Source organism: Drosophila nasuta, chromosome 3 (assembly GCF_023558535.2).
Source record: "Drosophila nasuta strain 15112-1781.00 chromosome 3, ASM2355853v1, whole genome shotgun sequence".
NCBI lineage: Eukaryota > Metazoa > Arthropoda > Insecta > Diptera > Drosophilidae > Drosophila > Drosophila nasuta.
Window position 1 is genome coordinate 24,793,998 of NC_083457.1, and position 13,751 is coordinate 24,807,748.

Genomic DNA, 13,751 nt, shown 5'->3' on the forward strand with positions numbered 1-13,751 from the left:
TTTTTTAATACTTTTTGAAGCATGACATTAACATTTACATGCAATAAATACTGTTGCCTAACATCCATATCAAATTGTAGTTACGAAAATATGTTTCAAATTGGGTTTTTTTCATCTCGTCAACAAGTTGTTTTCCTAGTGTAATTTATCAGCCGATCTTCATATATGTTTTGTATACATTATTTGAATTTAGTTCGTCGAGTCGTGCCTTGTTCTAATTCTAAAGTTTACAGCGAACAATCTGTCAGACTGTCAACCTCTGGACCTCGTGTCTGACAAGTGTTTTAATGCTCTAGTGTTATGTTATGGCTAGCGAAATTTCGAATCGCATATTGTTTGTGGAAAAACCACTCAAAAATATCAAAAACATATTTCTGTTCGTATTTATTATGTTTGGGGCTAATGCCCCAATTTTCAAATTCCCATCAAAACAAGATATTTATTAATGTCTTTACGGTGCGTGTGTTTTTTTAATATTCAAAATAAAAATAATAAAAACACATTTAGGTATTTAAGTTTGGTGGAAAGAAACTTTTAAATTAAAAGCATGCTTTGGAATCAAATTTATATATTCAATCATTCATTTGTAATGTTAACCAAAATGGTAACAGCTGTTAAGCTGCTGTTAAAATTTTGTATGGAGACAACTGTTAAATCATTGCCAACAGACTGCTGTTAAAGCTTTTCAGATTATCGGACTATTCTTCAAAATTTTCTAATGTTAATCTTTAAAGAGACAAATTAAATAATACCTGTGAACATGCTGTTAAACTTAACATGCAGATAACTTTTAAATTATGACAAGTTGCTGCTAACACAGATTAATATAAACTTTCGATATGTTGTTAGATAATAAGCTTGCAAGCAATTCAAATTATTTGCAGAATATCTAATGTTAAACCCTAAAGTGAGAAATATGTTAGCAGCTGTTAAGCTACTGTTAATATTACCATATAGTCAACTATGTACTAAAATATGTCAAGTTTAAAAGACTGCTTTTAACTTCTTTAAAAAAACAAACAATTACTCATTAAAAATTAATCATAAATTTCTTAAATAACAAAAATGTTATCAGCTGTTAAGTTGGCTGTTCATTTTAACATACAGACTACTGTTAAATTACTCAAATGTTAGCCGACTGCTGTTAAATCAGCGTAAACACAACTCTTTGGGCACTCTGATCAGTTGGGAAGCAATTAAAATTGTGCATTTATGCAAGTTGTGCCGCTGATTGAATTGTGTCTGAGGCATGCCACATGCCGCAAGTGTGTTGTGGCAACTAAATCCGCTGGGAAAGTGGCCGCAGGCCTAATCACAGCCAGTCAATCAAGCACTCCGATTTCAGCACGTTGACAACACAATTACAAAACTCAATCAAAACAAACAGCGAGCAAAAAGTGGTGGGAGGGAGGGTGGAAAAGTGTTGCAAGAACAACAACAAAAAAGGGTAGAGAAAATAATAGTGCTGCACTGCGTCATTGCACTGCGGATTGCGGATTGTGGACGAAGCGGACTCTCTGTGGCTGTTTGCCAATTAAACTAAAATGGCGATTGGCACGCGACTCGAACGAGGATTCGAATGAAGAATCGAACGTGGACATGAACGTGACCACGCCCACAATGCACACACACACACACTTATATACACAGATAAGATACATAAGTATGTGTGCATGCTTTTGCGACAAATCAAATTTGAAGCAAAACTAATTTCATTAGAGCTGAGCACCGAATTGAGCCACAAATAATTGTTGCTCATAATGAAATTGCTTTGCATGGCTTTTAGTTCAGCCTCCCCGGAAAAAACGAATGTAAATTCAATTAAAATCCAAAGAGAAAGAGAGAGAGAGAGAGAGAGAGAGAGAGAGAGAAGTTGTGCAGTGACAGGTACAAAGAACCACAACGCTTAAGCCTACATACATAGTTGCCCCTGAAGTCTCCCCAATCCGGGTGGCAAACAAAACGCACTCTATAGTTTTTAGTTGTGTGTGTGTGTGGAGCGGCTAAAAGCCTTGGCTGCAGCTGCCGGCCAAATAGCAAATACCAACAACAAACTGGCAACTGACAGTCTGTGAAGCTGAGCGAGAGTTGGCCTAGAAGTGGGGACAGGATGAGGAGGAGGAGCAAGGACTATAGCAAACATGGACTCGGCTAGAGCTGTACACAGAAAAAAAGTGCGTGAAAAAATCGAGCATTTTTAGTTTGATTTAAGCTCGAATTTGTATGCACTCAATATTAAATTGTTGGATTAATACTGCTTTGAGGATTAAAATAGGGAAATATACCTAAAATCTAGTATTTTACGCTACAAAATTATCGAATCAATCGAAAGTTCCTTTACAATTTTAATCTATGGATCAGTGCTTTTGCTCATAGCGAAGTTTGCGCAAATTGCTGAAAAGTATTTAAAAAATACTGAGTACAATAAATATTCATTTAGTAATAATAATAATATAGCATAATTCAGCATAATAAATAGACCATTCTTAGTATTTAATATTTTGTTTTTGGTATTTTCTAAACCATGCGGTATTAAATTTGAATTGTTGAAAAGTATTGAAATATTTACAAATTCAGTATGTATAATAGATAGACCGTTTGTTAGTATTTGGTATTTTGGTATTTTTTACAACATGTGGTAATAAATTACACAATATGTAATAATATTCCGCTATATTATCCATATTTTCAGTATAATAAATAGGTCATTCTTAGTATTTGGTATTTTGGTTTTGGTATTTTTGACAATTACAAAAAAAATTTGAAATAATAATAATATACCACAATTCACATATTCAGTATAATAAATAGATCATTCTTAGTATTTGCCATTAAATTTGAATTGTTGAAAAGTATTTTATAAATAGTATTAAACCAATTCTGACATTTACTAGATAAATGTTTATTTAATAATAATAATTATATTAAACAATTTACATATTCAGTATAATAAATAGACCGTTTCTAACTATTTAGTATATTTACACTAAAGTGTATTCAATTTTAAACCTGAATTTAAACGATTACAAAATCAATTATTTTCGAACTTGGCTTAAGCAAGTGCTTTATTATCCCAGCTGTACACACCACTTCGTTTTTAATTCTGACTTTTCATTCCGCATTTTTTTGCTGTGTAACTGAAGCTGTAGCTTTGGGTGCTGGGGAGTTTTTGGTATCCATGTTCAGGTCGCGGGATTGTGTTGCCAAAATGCAGCAACCGCCTTCAAAGTGGGCCAAGTTGATGTCCGTAGTTGTAGTTGACACTGCTGTCAGTCTGCTCTCTGTCCCTTCTCCCTTCTCCCATTCCCCCTTTCCCCATTCCACATTCCACTCTCTGTCAGTGTCTCCGTCTCCAGCTTCATTGGACTACTCCCGGGCGTGGTAACATTACGTGTATGACAAGCTTCGTAGCTTCGCTTTGAACTACAACGTGAGAGTGAATGTGAGTGTGAGTGAGTGTGAGTGTTTGTTTGAATGTATGTGAGTGATGTGTGCTCTCTTCTGTACATATGTGTGTGTGTGTGTGCTTTAGCTTCAAGTGGAAAACTCTTGAATAGCGAGAAACGTGACTGAGGCAGAGTCTGACAACATTTCCGTTGCACACACAGCCTCAGAACTAACAAAATGCGGACAGCAAATTTTATTCTCATCATTGTAAAAGTCCACAACAAACATGCAAAATCCACACACAGAGAAAGTTTCCTTTTCCAACAGCACCTCACGATAAATTTTTCTAAAAAAAAAACAACGAACAACAAAAAAAATGGCAAGATATATTGTATTTATTTACGCAGCTCAACTTGTTGGCCATTTGCCATTTTTTTTGTGTTTGCTACTCTGGAAATTCTCAATGTCTGTCGGTATTTCCTCTTTGTTTTTTTTTATTGTAAATGAAGAACGCATCCATTGCTCTGGCATTTTCCATTAGTCCTTGGGCTTAGTCTTGGCCTGGCTACAAAATGCATAATTGCCAGCGATGGGCAAAACTCCCACGTGGATAAATGGTTGATCATAAAAAATGGTTGCAGGAAAAAAAATGGCAGCAACTGTAGTAACTTATTTAATCGATAACCCAACTCAACTTCAGTTCGCAGTCACAGTTATCTCTGAGCTGGGACGCAACTCGAAGCATACGAGAATTCCGTTTAAAGTCAATTTGAGCCAAGTCAGTTGCACTGCTCTTTTTTCCAAAGTCGAAAGAAAAACTCAAGAAAATACGTGTTAGTTGAGTGTGTTCGACTCTCAGACACTTACCATAAAAAAGACTTCTTACAAAATATTTTGAATTTCAAGATGCAATTTTATTTAAGTCATTTCTACATCGTTCTTCTCGGGTAAATACAGTTTCCTCATTAAACAATTGAAATAATTACTTTATTATGATATAAGAATTATGATATTTTGAAGAAGAATTTAAATGATGTATTCAAAATAGAATTGAAATGTTAAATCTAATTGATATAAAAAAGACAATATTTTAATGGCGGCTTTTAATTTATGAAGCTTGTAAAATAAAACTTCGAAATATTCATGTTGTGATTTTAGAATTGACATGAGTGAAATATTTGAAAATAATAACTACAATTTTAATTCTAAATTTGATTTCTTCATATAGTAGGACTATTCAATAACTTATAAATGGTCATATTGTAATTTTAGTTTATATTAAAGAAAAAAGAAAATTTCAATTTAAAACTTATTTAAGATTAGATCCCTAGACTGTTCTAGACTATATTCATGGCTTTTGATTTAGTTAAATGAACTCAGTATAAATAAATGCTCAATATATATCTATGAAGTTAAACATCTTAAATAGGACATTTTTATTTCTTTAATTTCTTAAGTTTTTGTGGCTTATTAAAAATATAGTATTATATTTAATATTCTCTCTTTGCCTCTATTGCAAATACTTACACAAAGCTAAGTTACACTTCTTTGCAATTTTCCAGCAAGAACAAAGAATACGAAAAAAAACAGTAAGATGAAAGTAAATCAAAGAAAGAAATTTGGAAAACCGAGGGGAAAAGAAAAAAAGAAACTTTTACGTTGCAAAATTAAATACTCTTGGTTTCTTAAACATAAACTGCGGTTTTATTTATATATTTTTTATATGCACGCCCTACTTGAACAAATATTTCTTCAGCTCCAACGAAAACTAAATGTAAAGTGAAATTGCTCGTTTGAAGATTGTTAAATCGAGGATGCAATCATTCTTATGCTGATTTCAATGCAAATCAATAGAAAAAACACAGTCAAGTATATTTTTGGATAAATACAAAATCAGAATCGAATGCGAAGTGAAATTTGAAAGTTCACTAAGATAACTTTGGATATTTATTTAAGATTGGAAACTATTAAAGTAAATCGAAAATGTGTGTGCAGATGCTTAGTGAAAACATTGAGGAAAACAAAAGTGTGAGAAAAGCAAATACAGTTTAGTGAGTACACAAAAGTGTGCCAAGTATGTGAAATCAAACACAGCAAAGGTTTCTCTCTCTCTCTCTCTCTCTGTCTCTCTTAGCAAGGAGAATAGATAAACAAGCACACACAAACAATCATGCTCAAGCAGACACCCCATTGAACACTCACTCACACTCACACTCACACGCACTTCACCCACACGAACACAATTAGGGTGCAGTAAGAAGGGCGCGTCAAACAAAAGAGCCTAAGAAAAAATCGTAAAAATTTTCCAATTTATTTGTATTGAAGTTAATTATGGCATGCGAACATTAACACAGATTTCACAAAGGATGTTGGCAACTTCTCTATACCAAATGCCTCGGATAATTCCCCCAAGTGTACGAGTGTGCGAGTGTGTGTATGTGTGTGTTGGTGAAGGCACTCAATCTGTTCAGCGCTGTCAGAAAACTAAATGAAGTGTATTTTTGTGTAAACATCTGAGCTCAGCCAACGGCATTGCTCAGCCAAATTGAAAATAACACACGGAAAGCGAAAGCCCCTCGACAGGCAAGTTGCTCCTTAAGGCAGACAAACACACACACACATATTCGAGTACATACACCCACGCACACTGGCACACCTACCATGTGTCATAATCATCATAAAAGACGTTAAGTTTAAACTAAGCAGACGCCAATTTGCGGCAAGCGCTGCTTTCTTAAATATACCCTGTTAGGGACGTGTTTGAAAGGATAACAAAGGAAAATAAATCTTGTAAAACATGTAAAGACCTAAGAGGGGAAGATATTTATGCGTTTGGGATATTCAAAATAAACGAATACGTATACGTATATAACATACAATTAATTAATACAATATTAAATATAACATAATTCTCAAAATTCTTGTTAATTATCAAATAATAGAAAAAACAGATTTTGAGGATATATTTAAAAGAAAAACAAAGAAAATAAATCCTATACAAGATTTAAAGACTTAAGAAGGGAATGGATATTGAAGTGTTTAGACAAATAGTTAAATAGAAATAATAGGAGTATACGAGTAGTAAAACAATTATCATTAAATAATAATAAATAGATAAATTTAATTGAAGACAAGATATCTTCACTCAATTCTTGTAAATTCTCAAATAATAGAAAAAACATATAATTTCGGGACGTGAAACATAGTTTAATAAATCATCTAAAAGATTTAAAGACTTCAGACGGAAAGGCACATTGATAGTTGGAAATATTAGATATGGAAAATAAATATTATTGAATACAACATCTCTTAATGAATTGTTAATATTATATTTGAATTTAAAAAATCAAAACTAGAAAATAAAGGCAAATTAATACTGATTGATGTTAATTAAAATTATATTATATATATTAAAAATGAACAAATAAATATAATTGAACGCTTCTACTCTAGATAGCACATTAATTCATTTTTTGTATTTCGATAATTTAGTTAATAATTACTTAAATGGTAAAGAAAACAAAGGCAAAATAATTCAGAAACATTTAATTGTTTAAGAAAGCTCGAGTTCTTTTATATATCAATAAATTTAAAAAATATATAACATAGTATAAAATATTAAAATGTAATTAATGTATTTTACATTTTATATTTTTTATTATTATATATAAATTTAAATATAAAAGTAAATCATTGCAATAGACTTAAATGACAGAAAACACATTAAAATGAATACAAATGCAAAAAGATTTTGTAAAGCATTTAAATCCTTTAACGACACGAAATTTTGAGTCGCTTTAATAACATAGTCTTATTAGATACTAAAAAAATACTTAAGAATAAATTGGTAAATATTCGCCTTCATCTCTAAACACAGTAATTTATTTTTAAATTTATATTCAACTTTCAAAAATAATGTTTGTATTCGTAATAAACATTTTTCATTAGAAACCCAAATTTGTAATTAAATTGTATTCAAAATAACATGAAAAGGAAAATTCTATGTATTGTAATACAATTTTACAATATTTATTTCCCAGGGCATTCTTTAGTCGAGCAGACTCAGCGAGCGTCTTTCCACTTGTTGTTTGTTGTGCTTTTGTCGATTTGTGCAGCGATTTGGAAAATCTTTGACAAAAATAAAATGTAGCCCGACTGTCGCAATCGATTTATTGAACAATTACCCAGAGACTAAGCACAAAATTGAGTTATATACAATATTTTAATATTGTAAATACGTTGTATACACACATCGTACATCAGGTAAAGACTTTGGTAATCATTTGGTCTCTCTTGGGATTCTGAGCATGATGTTATTATTATGTCACCCGTTGAGACGAAGAATTCACTTTACGAGTATATGTATATATAGAAAGTATAGAATATGAGGCCGCGTGCCAATATATCTATGTGTGTGTTCAAGATGTTATTTGAAAAAGTATTTTTGTTTGCAATTAAAATGCTCGTACGTTGTCAGAGTTAAATGCATGGAAATTTATTTGGCCAAGCAAATTTGCTTTGCGTTGGCCAAATGAAGAGAATCTGGCAAATAAAACAAGCGCCAATTTAATGTTGATGACACAAACAGAATAAGACGGAGATGGCGACAAAAAGATTGAGACAAAGACAGAGCAGAGGGAAAGCAAACAAATTGACGCACAAATAACATTTTTTCGGGGCGTATGAGTAATAAAAATCGCTTTTTGCCTCCGCACAGATGCTCTCAACAAACCGCTAACGAACAGTCTGAATGATAATAATGATGATAATGTCGATGTTGATGTTAATGCCAATGACAAGCCAGAGCAACAACAACAACAACAGCAATAACAAATGGCAACAGGCTGAGCTTCACAATAGGCACATTTTCCTAGAGGGTGGAAAAAAAAGAGAGAGGAGAGAAGAGTGAGAAAAAAAGGTAAACCGAGGAAATGTTGTGACCTTTCTCTACTCTGTTAGTAATGCCATGTGTTGCCTGTTCTACTTGTATGTGTGTGTTGTGTCTTTGTTTTCTTGTCCTGCCCCCTTTTTCACTCTACATTGAAATTAATTTTATCACCAGCATGCAACAGGTGTGTGTGTGTGTGTGTGACCATGGCCATGAAAACAAACAACAAACAAGAACGACAGCAGCAACAGCGACTACGACAGCAACTTGCCACAACTGAGCCAAAAGAACATTGACAACACACTCGTAACATCAACTCGAAGCGAGTCGTGCCAAGAACACACACGCAACAGTTGCCGTTGTGTCCTGTGATGCAGCAATAACAGGACATCACAGCACAGCAGCATTCTGTTCTATAAATAATTGTCTCTTTCTTCCTCTTCTGCTGGTGCATGCCTTAAATGCTTGCTGAGCTATCCGTCTTTAATATGCCCACAAAAATGTTTGGACATATTTTTTGACACATCTTTAATACACTCGACTCGAGTTTTATCTCTAGTCAACTTCATCTTCGTATGAAGTTTTGTCTCTTGTGAAGTATTGTCAAGAACTTTTGAATTAAGTGAGAGTTTGAAACTACATATTGTAGAAAATGAATATTCTGAATTATGAATTAAACTCTTTTCTTCTTTATAGTTAAAAAAGGATCTTAAGTCTTTTTTGATAGATAAATTATTGATAACTTCACGTTTGAATGGTTTCGTTTAATGAACTTGAAGGTATATTTTTACTCAATTAGCTTTCATGTTCAATCACATGGAAATTTTAAACACAATTTCCTTTATTATAAAATGTATTTCTATGCACTGCTCTTTTAGTTTGTGCTACGATTAATGTTCATCATAAATTATTGACACAAGTATTTAAAATTGAGACTCTTTGAACCTTATGTCACTCTTTAAATTATGGTCTCAGTGGCAGCTGTTTAATTACTTGCAAATGCCCCTTCGGAAATTAATAACTCAATCAGCAGAAGGGCAACAGGTGCAGAGGTTTAAAGTGGACTAAAATATGTCATAAAGGAATTTTGCAGTCTCTTGACACTCAGCAGATTTATCTTTCTACAATTCTCTTACTTATTTTAATTATAAATATTTCTATGAAGTATTTTTATACCCGCTACCAATAGGGTAGAAGGGTATTATAAAAAAGGATATTTAAAAAAATGCATATTTATTCTTGATCTGCGTCAAAAGCCGAGTCGATATAGCCATGTCCGTCTGTCTGTCCGTCTGTATGAACACCTAGATCTTAGAAACTATAAGATATAGAGATATACTTATTTTGGACAGCACTTCTAATGTTTGCACGCAGTTGAAATTTGTTTTAAATTTTTTCCACACCCACTTTCGCATCCGAAAATTGATCAAAATCGAATAACAAACGTAATTTTGACCCTAGAGTCGATTTTTAAACATTCAATAATAACTATAGTCTTTTTGATTCCTGAAAAATTGGTTGCGATCAAATAAAAATTGCAAAAGTTATTTAGGATTTTTTTTGTATTGTTAGAAATGCTTACTTAATATGGTTCTTACTTACTTTGGTTGACAATCTAGTATATTGTGCACTCTATGGTATATTTTACTGAGTACTTATACCAATATACAATATACCAAATATAACCTTTACTATAGTTTTAATATTTTTGTTATATTTTAAAATGTGTGGCGTTACACTTATTTTTCATTTACTCGTATTTAAAATGAGTAGCGGGTATCTCACAGTTGAGCACACTCGACTGTAGCTTTCTGACTTGTTTGTTTCTTCTTCAAACTCAATTAAAGGAATATCCGAATACCACACCACAATAAATAGCAAAGAATAGCAGAAGCTGACTTGAAGAACTAAACATTTGAGTATTTATTTGACGTGCTTCAAATTTAATTACTTTAAAGGGTTCAGTGGTCGAAGTGTATCACGAACTCTGACTTCAAAATAAAGCAAACTAAATTAGTCAATTGAAAGCTAAGCCGATTTGCTTGAATTGCAATTTAAGTTGATTTAATTAAATGTCAATTTGTGACAAAAGTATTTCCCGAATCACACTTTAAGTTGATTTAATTAAAAGTCAATTTCTGGCATTAGTTTTTCGTGTATTACACTTTAAGTTGATTTCATTTAATGTCAATTTCTGCAACTAGTTTTCCCAGGTTTCCCACTTTCAAGGCAGCTTAGAGCGTATGCTTTTGTGTGGCAGGACAACAGGTGGACAGAATTTTCTTGGGAAAAGCGAATGCAGCACGCTCCGTTGCCCTTTTGCCAAAATGGGCAAAAATGCTTGGGCCACGTCAGAAGCAAGAGCCATCGGTAAGACCCTGGCATATCGGGCGACACTTATCGGCTTTTGTCAGGTTTATCTAAGCAATGAAAAAAAAAAAGCGAAAACCCCCCACGCACATAGTGAGTGTTTGTCCCCCCTGTGTGTGTGTAGCTGATAACTTAAGTTGCTTGGAAGCGAGCACAGCTGTCATGAGCACACACACTGGGAATGTGCAACGATGTGGAGAGTCTATGAATTTGGATGTACAGGGGAGCAGCAGCTGCTGTAAGAGAGCTGCTGTATGCCCCGCTTTCCTCTTCCCTTTTCTCGCTTCCCTCGCTTCTCATTGATAGGTGGACTGATTAGCCAATATGTGGCCAAATATTTGAGTTGGCATCAAATTTATGTTAATAGCCCGCTTCAATTTGCTGCCGTTGCCGTTGCCATTGTCGATTTGGGTTTTAGATATAATGAAACGTTCCCCGAAAGTTTCATAATAATCGAAACGCACATGCGGACGGTCATATATATAGGACGGCGTCATAAAACGTAAATGTGTCCACATTGAAATGAAAATGAAACTGCCAAAGGTCTCTTACACAATCATCTCGTCTGTCGCATGTGGCATGAGTGTGTGTACCGAGTGCTCCTCGTCGACGAGGCCAATCAACGTCGATGCAAAGCTGCCCCTCAAATGCGTCCCATTGTCGGGCAATTAGAGAGGCTCGCCTTCAATGTGGCCCCGAGCCTGGACCTGAGCCTTAGCCTGAGACTTGGTCTATAGCTTGGTGTTTATATTGTTGGACAAGCCTGTGGCATGAATTGAATGCAAACAGCTTTGTGCGACTTCATCTGCAACAGTTTCTCGGTTCAGTTTCATGCACGACTGCCTTGGGTAGAGGACACACACAACTGAATCGTTCTTCCTCTCTCCCCATGAGGTCCATTGTATCCCTTTTTTGTTGCTTGCAATGCATCGCTGGATATTCGCATTAGGTTTCTCAACTCTTCCCGTTTTTCTAGTTTTTGTATTTTGGGGTGAGCAAATCAAGCGTAAAGTCACAATGACAACGTCTTTGGAAAACCCTTTCAGCTGCTTATCACCCCAGCGCTTAAAGTTAACAGGCTTCTGTTTTGTATAACGCATACGCAACGTGCGCCCCGTTTGTTAACTTTTGCATTATTTACCCACTTTCTACAGTTGTACAACTGTCCTTTGTCTGCTTAACTGTGTGTACGTGTGTGTGTGGGTGTCTGTCCTCTAGAGCTCTGGACAGGTTTACAACAAGTTGACAACTTCCAGCTGCCAAGCGGCACAAAGTCAACGCAAATAAAGCCAACTCTTAATTATTTACGTTTTAATCATTCACAAAAGTAATTACTACGAAATGTCGCTGCAAAAATGTGACAAAGTCAACTGCATAAAACACGCCACGCGACTTTCAAATTGTCTCTCTCTGTCTCTCTCTGTCTCTCTCTCTCTCACTCTCTTTGTTTGCACTTGGAATGACCTGTTGTGGGAGTAAGTAAATTTAAAGAATAGAACTTGGAATTTAGAAGGTAAATCTAAAAAGAGTTGAAAATTTACTAAGTAACTCTAAAAAGAGAAGTTCAGAAATTAGCGCATGAATTTGGAAAATTGTTAACTAGCAATAAAATAAAGATTTAAGGAAATTGATCTAAGCCTAAATCTTTGTTTGCATCTTTTTAAATTTGATTAGAGTTTCTCAATAGCCCAACATTTATTTATATTTTTAATAAAGCTATCATATTTTTTCGGAAATTATTATTTACAGAAATACTTCTTCATTTAGGTGAATAATTGTTTACTTTATAAAGTCTTTAGAAATAAATATGCTTAGAACGTCTACAATTTGAAGAGATTCTCATAATTTTCTAATAGTTAATAATATACTTAATAAAGTTTTCCAATAAAATACCTCATTTATGTATGGAATAAAAACGTTTCCAATTTATTAAGCTGTGTAGTTTATAAAGAAATAAATTTTTGATTTTTCCATTTGAAATTTGAACAGAGATAGTTTTTCTAACAAATATTAATATATTTGAAGCAGCTCTTGGAACCAATTTCGCAGTCATTTTATGTCAATAAGAAAGCATATTAAGGTGTGGAAAAACAACTTTATTATTTTACTAATCTAAGTAGTTTACCCAGTCTTTAATAAAAAATTCTTTTGACACATTGATATTGTTTTTTAAGTAGGAAGTTTGGCATTCCACAAACTTGCAGCAGCTTCGAAGTAAACGTGTAAAGTTTTTTATAAGAGAAAAGCTTGCACTTGTGTTTGGCAAAGTTTTCAACTCTATTGTTTAAAGCAAAATCTCTTCAAATTAAGAGAGACTTAAGAAATTCGCGGATAACAACTGAAATTTATAGCGAAAGCTATTAAGAGAGACATCAGATATGTTTGGTTTTTGCTAAACAAACTATCATCATTATTTTTTAAAAGCCATTTACTCGTAATGCCCTCAAATGTCAAGCAATAATTTTGCTGGAAAAGTCGCTCTAGTTTAGTTAAGAGTCAATGCTCCTGATGCTGCTGTTTACATAGGAAAATGAACGCCAAAAAAAAAATGTAAAATAAACTCTTCACTCGGGGAACAAAAGCTGGCTCAGTGTTTGACCGAGGTGGTGGCAGGAGATGATGGCAGGACTTTGCAGCAGACAGACAGGCTCCAAATTGCACTTAGAAGTGGAGCCAGCAGCTGACAGCAGCTGGCGGCAACTTGAGTTGTGTCTGTGCGGGGCCAAACGACTTTGAAGCGTAATTCGATTATGCACGACCAGAGGGCAGAGAAAGAGAGACAGGAGACCAGATCAGAACAGAACAGCACAGAGTGAAGGAGACACGGCTAATGATGCATGTCTAAGTAGTGCGAGCCTAAATAGATTACAAATATGTTTTGATTGGGTGTTCTCTCTATCGTCATCATCCTGATGATTGTCCTGCAGCACTTGAGTGTATATTCTACAGCTCATTGGCACCCCAGGACAACAACACCCTAGGGGTACACACACACACACACATACACATACACAAATTCAATTTGGTTGTCCAGTGATGATAGCTTTAAGAGATGCCTGCAAAAATGGATTTCGTTTTCATCTTCGTTTTCATTTTAGTTTTGTGT

General features: G+C 34.1%; 1 protein-coding gene across 3 annotated transcripts in view; it reads left to right on the forward strand.

The window, feature by feature from the left end:
• LOC132788745 (GTP-binding protein RAD) overlaps window positions 1-13,751 on the forward strand; it is a 42,539-nt gene that overhangs the window by 1,435 nt on the left and 27,353 nt on the right. The window lies entirely within an intron of this gene.